General features: G+C 53.3%; 1 pseudogene across 1 annotated transcript in view; it reads right to left on the bottom strand.

Moving 5' to 3' along the window:
• The window catches only part of LOC308174819 (cysteine desulfurase-like), an 11,505-nt pseudogene extending 7,537 nt beyond the window's left edge, over nt 1–3,968 (bottom strand). Inside the window, exon 1 of the transcript XR_013938069.1 lies at nt 3,831–3,968. The product of XR_013938069.1 is annotated as a cysteine desulfurase-like (transcript). The remainder of the gene's footprint in view (nt 1–3,830) is intronic.
• Nucleotides 3,969–8,249: the final 4,281 nt, after the last annotated feature.

The following is an 8,249-nucleotide window of genomic DNA, read 5'->3' as shown; positions in this document are numbered from 1 at the left end:
CCAGGCCAGAACCAGGTCAGAACCAGGTCAGAACCAGGTGAGAGGTGAAGAAACACAGAACCAGGTCAGAACCAGGTCAGAATCAGGTCAGTCAGAACCAGGTGAGAGGTGAAGGAACACAGTCAGACAGAACCAGGAGAGACCAGGAGAGACCAGGAGAGACCAGAAGAGACCAGGAGAGACCAGGACAGACCAGGAGAGAGCAGGACAGACCAGGAGAGACCAGGACAGACCAGGAGAGACCAGCAGAGACCAGGAGAGACCAGCAGAGACCAAGCAGAGACCAGGAGAGACCAGGAGAGACCAGGACAGACCAGGACAGACCAGGACAGACCAGGACAGACCAGGAGAGACCAGGACAGACCAGGAGAGACCAGGACAGACCAGGAGAGACCAGGCCAGAACCAGGCCAGAACCAGGTCAGAACCAGGTCAGAACCAGGTGAGAGGTGAAGAAACACAGAACCAGGTCAGAACCAGGTCAGAATCAGGTCAGTCAGAACCAGATGAGAGGTGAAGGAACACAGTCAGACAGAACCAGGAGAGACCAGGAGAGACCAGAAGAGACCAGGACAGACCAGGAGAGACCAGGAGAGACCAGGACAGACCAGGAGAGACCAGGACAGACCAGGACAGACCAGGAGAGACCAGGACAGACCAGGAGAGACCAGGACAGACCAGGAGAGACCAGGAGAGACCAGGACAGAGCAGGACAGACCAGGACAGACCAGGAGAGACCAGGAGAGACCAGGAGAGACCAGGAGAGACCAGCAGAGACCAGGACAGACCAGGAGAGACCAGGAGAGACCAGGACAGACCAGGAGAGACCAGGACAGACCAGGACAGACCATGAGAGACCAGGAGAGACCAGGAGAGACCAGCAGAGACCAGGAGAGACCAGGAGAGAGCAGGAGAGACCAGGACAGACCAGGAGAGACCAGGACAGACCAGGAGAGACCAGGAGAGACCAGGACAGACCAGGACAGACCAGGACAGACCAGGAGAGACCAGGAGAGACCAGGAGAGACCAGGACAGACCAGGAGAGACCAGCAGAGACCAGGAGAGACCAGCAGAGACCAGGAGAGACCAGGAGAGACCAGGACAGACCAGGACAGACCAGGAGAGACCAGGACAGACCAGGAGAGACCAAGAGAGACCAGGAGAGACCAGGAGAGACCAGGACAGACCAGGACAGACCAGGAGAGACCAGGACAGACCAGGACAGACCAGGAGAGACCAGGACAGAGCAGGAGAGACCAGGAGAGACCAGGACAGACCAGGACAGACCAGGACAGACCAGGAGAGACCAGCAGAGACCAGGACAGACCAGAAGAGACCAGAAGAGAGCAGGAGAGACCAGGACAGACCAGGACAGACCAGGACAGACCAGGACAGACCAGGAGAGACCAGCAGAGACCAGGAGAGACCAGGACAGACCAGGACAGACCAGGAGAGACCAGGACAGACCAGGAGAGACCAGAAGAGACCAGGAGAGACCAGGAGAGACCAGGACAGACCAGGAGAGACCAGGACAGACCAGGAGAGACCAGGAGAGACCAGGAGATACCAGGAGAGACCAGGAGAGACTAGAAGAGAGCAGGAGAGACCAGGACAGACCAGGACAGACCAGGACAGACCAGGACAGACCAGGAGAGACCAGCAGAGACCAGGAGAGACCAGGAGAGACCAGGACAGACCAGGAGAGACCAGGAGAGACCAGGACAGACCAGGAGAGACCAGGAGAGACCAGGACAGACCAGGACAGACCAGGACAGACCAGGACAGACCAGGAGACCAGCAGAGACCAGGAGAGACCAGCAGAGACCAGGACAGACCAGGAGAGACCAGAAGAGAGCAGAAGAGAGCAGAAGAGAGACCAGGACAGACCAGGACAGAGCAGGAGAGAGCAGGAGAGACCAGGAGAGACCAGGAGAGACCAGGACAGACCAGGAGAGACCAGAAGAGAGCAGAAGAGAGCAGAAGAGAGACCAGGACAGACCAGGACAGACCAGGAGAGACCAGAAGAGACCAGAAGAGCGCAGGAGAGACCAGGACAGACCAGGACAGACCAGGAGAGACCAGAAGAGAGCAGGAGAGACCATGACAGACCAGGAGAGACCAGGACAGACCAGGAGAGACCAGGAGAGACCAGGAGAGACCAGGAGAGACCAGGACAGACCAGGACAGACCAGGACAGACCAGGACAGACCAGGAGAGACCAGCAGAGACCAGGAGAGACCAGGACAGACCAGGACAGACCAGGAGAGACCAGGAGAGACCAGGAGAGACCAGGAGAGAGCAGGAGAGAGCAGGAGAGACCAGGACAGACCAGGAGAGACCAGGACAGACCAGGACAGACCAGGACAGACCAGGAGAGACCAGCAGAGACCAGGAGAGACCAGGAGAGACCAGGAGAGACCAGGACAGACCAGGACAGACCAGGACAGACCAGGACAGACCAGGACAGACCAGGAGAGACCAGGACAGACCAGGAGAGACCAAGACAGACCAGGACAGACCAGGAGAGACCAGGACAGACCAGGAGAGACCAGGAGAGACCAGAAGAGACCAGAAGAGAGCAGGAGAGACCAGGACAGACCAGGACAGACCAGGACAGACCAGGACAGACCAGGAGAGACCAGGACAGACCAGGAGAGACCAGGAGAGACCAGGAGAGAGCAGGAGAGACCAGGACAGACCAGGACAGACCAGGACAGACCAGGACAGACCAGGAGAGACCAGGACAGACCAGGAGACAGCAGGAGAGAGCAGCAAAGACCAGGACAGACCAGGAGAGACCAGGACAGACCAGGAGACAGCAGGAGAGAGCAGCAAAGACCAGGACAGACCAGGAGAGACCAGGACAGACCAGGAGAGACCAGGAGAGACCAGGAGAGACCAGCAGAGACCAGGAGAGACCAGGACAGACCAGGACAGACCAGGAGACAGCAGGAGAGAGCAGGAGAGACCAGGACAGACCAGGAGAGACCAGGAGAGACCAGAAGAGACCAGGAGAGATGACCATGTCATGCTGCAAAGAATACCTCTGTGTCATTGGCTGCTATAGGCATAAAAGGAGAGAAACTCATGGTGTGGCCCCCATCTTCCCCTGACCTCAACCTTTGGAGCATCCTCAAGCAAAATATATACGAGGATGGGAGGCAGTTCACATCAAAACAGCAGCTCTGGGAGGCTATTCTGGCATCCTGCAAAGAAATTCAAGCAGAAACTGTCCAAAAACTCACAAGTTCAATGGATGCAAGAATTGTGAAGGTGATATCAAAGAAGGGGTCCTATGTTAACATGTAACTTGACCTGTTAAAGTTTTTGTTTGAAATAGCTTTTGATTTCAGTAAATATGACCTCCTAATGACCTCCTAACCCTAAATTCATCAAATTACCATTTTTAGTTCTTTACAACCTATAAAATGTTTTGAAACTCTGTTGTGCATAATAATTTGGAACAGTGCATTTTGAGTTTTTTATTTAAAAAAAAAAATACTGTTATCATTGGGAGGTTTGTTCAATAAAATGTGAATTATACTCTAACGGTTGATGACTTGAAAATTATACTGATTGTCATTTGCATCGACTATTTAGGAAAATCTGAGAAAAATATAATTTGCATAATAATTTGGAACGAGGTGTAGTAGTCTCTAGTTAGTCTAGTAGTCTCTAGTTAGTCTAGTAGTCTCTAGTTAGGTAACTGAACTGCGTCACATAACCAAAGCTCGCCAGAAGACGCCTCTCTCTCTCTGACAACACAACAGCCAGTCAGCAGCAGGTAAACAGCTTTAACACGCAGCTCTGAGGCGGTCTGTCTGTCCTACCTTCCTCCACCGCCGAGGCTCCAGTCTGGGCATAGATCATCCGAGAGTTGGGCCAGCCTCGCAGAGACGCCAGGAGCCTGCCGGACACCGTCCTGCTCAGCATCCTGATACTAGGGTTACCCTAACCCTGACCCTGACCCTAACCCTGACCCTAACCCGACCGTTCTCTAACTAACTCTGGGTTGAATGTAGGATATCCAGCTGTGTTCATTCATATGATCGTGAACAGTCTGCTGTTTGACCCAGAAACCCTCCTGGATGTGAGTAGTGTTTGAGCAGAAGTCCTCCTGGATGTGAGTAGTGTTTGAGCAGAAGTCCTCCTGGATGTGAGTAGTATAGGGGAACACAGTGGCGCTGTCATGTGGGGGGGACGGGGGGAGCGATGCCGCTTATACAAGTCAAAAGGATATGGAGACATTTCATTGGTCTATTCTTAATGTTGTTTTTCTTCTTTTTTTTTCTATGGGCGTGGTGAACTAAACTCCAGAAGCAACGGCGTCAGCTGGAATGTGAGGTCACACAGAGTTCGTGGGTCACAGAGGAGGCAAGGTTCAGCTCCCACATCTAGACAGACAGACAGACAGATAGACAGACAGTCAGACAGATAGACAGACAGATAGATAGACAGTCAGACAGACAGACAGACAGACAGATAGATAGACAGTCAGACAGACAGACAGACAGATAGATAGATAGATAGATAGACAGTCAGACAGACAGTCAGACAGACAGTCAGACAGACAGACAGTCAGACAGATAGACAGACAGACAGTCAGACAGACAGATAGATAGACAAACAGACAGACAGACAGCTAATTAACTACACTAAGCCTATTATTAATCATCAGTATTTTAACGCAATTATCGATGCGTCTAAATGTGTCTGTGGTAACCGTGGTAACAGAAGTGTCTGACTGATGCAACCTTTCTGACAGTTGGTCTGCTCTGCCGTTTGAGGAGGATGTGGGTTAAAAATGGCCATGTCATGCTGACTCTGGGAATGAACCTGGCAACTCTCCAAAAAAACTGGAATTTGAGTAAAAAAACAAAAAATAAAAAGAGAGACAGAGACACTCATTCTCAGTGAGAGAGTTGCCAGGTTCATTCTCAGTGTTTGAGAGTTGCCAGGTTCATTCTCAGTGTTTGAGAGTTGCCAGGTTCATTCTCAGTGTTTGAGAGTTGCCAGGTTCATTGCAGTGTTTGCTGGGTAGTCATCATGACAGGACACTTTTTTAAGCCACACCCTCCATGTTGAAGAGGTGTTGCATCAGTCAGGAAGCTCTGTTACCATGGTTACCACAGACACGTCTAGATGCTTCGCTAACTGAGGCCCCCAGCCTCCCCTGGTGTTCTACCTCCCCCAGCCTCCCCTGGTGTTCTACCTCCCCCAGCCTCCCCTGGTGTTCTACCTCCCCCAGCCTCCCCTGGTGTTCTACCTCCCCCAGCCTCCCCTGGTGTTCTACCTCCCCCAGCCTCCCCTGGTGTTCTACCTCCCCCAGCCCCCCCTGGTGTTCTACCTCCCCCAGCCTCCCCTGGTGTTCTACCTCCCCCAGCCTCCCCTGGTGTTCTACCCCCCCCCTCCCCCAGCCATGTAGTAACAGGAAGAGACATTTTGGTTTCTAATGTTTTTTATTTTTTTATTTTGATATTAAAATCAACAACATAATTAGACTATCATGGTTACAAGCAAGACTGGTGTGATACCAACTCCGGGTTGATACAACGCTGTGATGTCATAAAGGATGATGTCATAAAGGATGATACAAAAACAAAACAAAAACAAACAAACTCAAAGAGGCACAATTACACGAGCGGACATGTTTTCAAAAACCAGTAAACCACAGAGTCTAGCCTACGACACGCCTGGACAGAGCAAAGGCTTTCCAGCAGGTCTCCAACTAACTGAGCCTCAGAAACAGAAAACAAATGGAAAGAAATAAAGAAAAAAAAGAACGACAAAAGTATAAACACAACATTTAAACATAAATATAACAACTGTCAAGATATTGTTTTTTGAACAGGCATATATGTGAACTACAAATATAGAGACAGAGGCTAATAGGACCACGGTTGGTTGTACTCTGAGCAGGATGCTGTTGATGGGTTCTGAAGATTTTTGCTTAAATGAATAAAATCACCAAGTGATCTAGAACAGAGCAGATCTAGAACAGAGCAGTGGAGCGATGAGACAGCCTTGCCTGGGGAGGGAGGGAGGGCTAGGGAGGGAGGGCTGGGGAGGGAGGGAGGCCTGGGGAGGGAGACCTGGGGAGGGAGGGAGGGAGGGAGGGCTGGGGAGGGAGGGAGGCCTGGGGAGGGAGACCTGGGGAGGGAGGGAGGCCTGGGGAGGGAGGCCTGGGGAGGGGGGCTGGGGAGGGAGGGAGGGAGGGCGACCTGGGGAGGGAGGGCTGGAGGCATGGCCCATTTTTGGAGCCAAAACTTAATTGATAAATTGCCGTTGCCATTTCTTCTTAAAACCACAAACAAACAAAACATCACAGTTACAGTCCTGTCTCAGCATACCACTGCAAGGTGACCATGGTGTGTGTCTGTGTGTGTGTGTGTGTGTGTGTGTGTGTGTGTGTGTGTGTGGTGAAACCCAGCTGTCAGAGGAGGAACAGCACAACATGAGGAATCCTGATACACCATAGACCATGGGTGGTTGGAGACATCGTAGGTCTGGGTGGTGGACATTGTCTCTGGACAGCCGTCTACAGAAAACTCTCTCTCCCTCTGGTCTTCAGACCTCTGTGGAAAACTCCCTCCCTCCCTCCCTTACTCTCTAACAGAGAATCACCCCTGAGGCTGCTCCGGAGCACAGACACTCCCCAGTCAGCAGCACCAGTCACAACACAAGGTACGGCAAGAAAGGAGGGACTCAAAATACAAAAGGCAAAAGTGAAAAAAAAAGAATTATTAGAAACATTTCAAACATGTGCAACATCAACTTCAACAGATTGACCAGAGAGCATAAATATAAAAGAAACAATAATAAAAAGGTTTACAGAAATAAGTAAAGGACGACGACAACAACAACAACAACAACCATACAAACAATATGTTCATAATGATCTGAAACATGACTGCAGCACTCTGGACAGCCTCTCAAACCCAATGTGGACATCTTTGTGTATGAACATATCCTCATGTATGTGCGTGTGTGTGTGTGTGTGTGTGTATATATATATATATTGAATTGGATCCTTTGAAGGAAGACTACATTCATCTTTAGCATGTGAAAAGCTGTCTGTGACAGAGGCAGCAACACATTCCTTCACACTGTTCAAACATCAGAGCAGAGCGTCAGACTCCTCCTGCAAGCAGAAAGAGAGAGAGACGCTTCTGGGGTGTCCCAACACAACCAGGAGACTCTCGAGGGAGGAGGAGGAGGAGGAGGAGGAGGAGGGAGGAGGAGGAGGAGGGAGGAGGAGGAGGGAGGAGGAGGAGGGAGGAGGAGGAGGGAGGAGGGAGGAGGAGGAGGGAGGAGGAGGAGGAGGAGGGAGGAGGAGGAGGAGGAGGAGGGAGGAGGAGGAGGGAGGGAGGAGGAGGAGGGAGGAGGGAGGAGGAGGGGGAGGGAGGAGGAGGAGGGAGGAGGAGGGAGGAGGAGGAGGAGGGAGGAGGAGGAGGAGGGAAGGAGGAGGAGGGAGGAGGAGGGAGGAGGAGGAGGGAGGGAGGAGGAGGAGGGAGGAGGAGGAGGAGGGAGGAGGAGGAGGAGGGAGGAGGAGGAGGGAGGAGGAGGAGGAGGAGGGAGGAGGAGGAGGAGGAGGAGGAGGAGGAGGAGAGGAGGAGGGAGGAGGGAGGAGGAGGGAGGAGGGAGGAGGAGGGAGGAGGAGGAGGAGGGAGGAGGAGGGAGGAGGAGGAGGAGGGAGAGGAGGGAGGAGGAGGAGGAGGGAGGAGGAGGAGGGGAGGAGAGGAGGAGGAGGAGGAGGGAGGAGGAGGGAGGAGGAGGAGGAGGAGGGAGGAGGAGGAGGAGGGAGGAGGAGGGAGAGGAGGGAGGAGGAGGAGGAGGGAGGAGGAGGAGGAGGGAGAGGAGGGGAGGAGGAGGAGGAAGAGGAGGGAGGAGGAGGGAGGAGGAGGAGGAGGGAGAGGAGGGAGGAGGAGGAGGAGGAGGAGGGAGGAGGAGGAGGAGGGAGAGGAGGGAGGAGGAGGAGGAGGAGGAGGGAGAGGAGGGAGGAGGAGGAGGAGGAGGGAGAGGAGGGAGGAGGAGGGAGAGGAGGGAGGAGGAGGAGGAGGGAGGAGGAGGAGGGAGGAGGAGGAGGAGGAGGAGGAGAAGGAGGAGGGAGGAGGAGGGAGGAGGAGGAGGGAGGAGGAGGAGGAGGGAGAGGAGGGAGGAGGAGGAGGAGGAGGAGGAGGAGGAGGAGGAGGAGGAGGAGGAGGAGGAGGAGGGAGGAGGAGGAGGAGGAGGAGGAGGAGGAGGAAGGT

The sequence above is a fragment of the Nansenia antarctica genome (genome assembly GCF_963989245.1).
Source record: "Nansenia antarctica genome assembly, chromosome: 20".
NCBI classification, from domain to species: domain Eukaryota; kingdom Metazoa; phylum Chordata; class Actinopteri; order Argentiniformes; family Microstomatidae; genus Nansenia; species Nansenia antarctica.
This window is presented reverse-complemented; position numbering and strand designations above follow the sequence as displayed.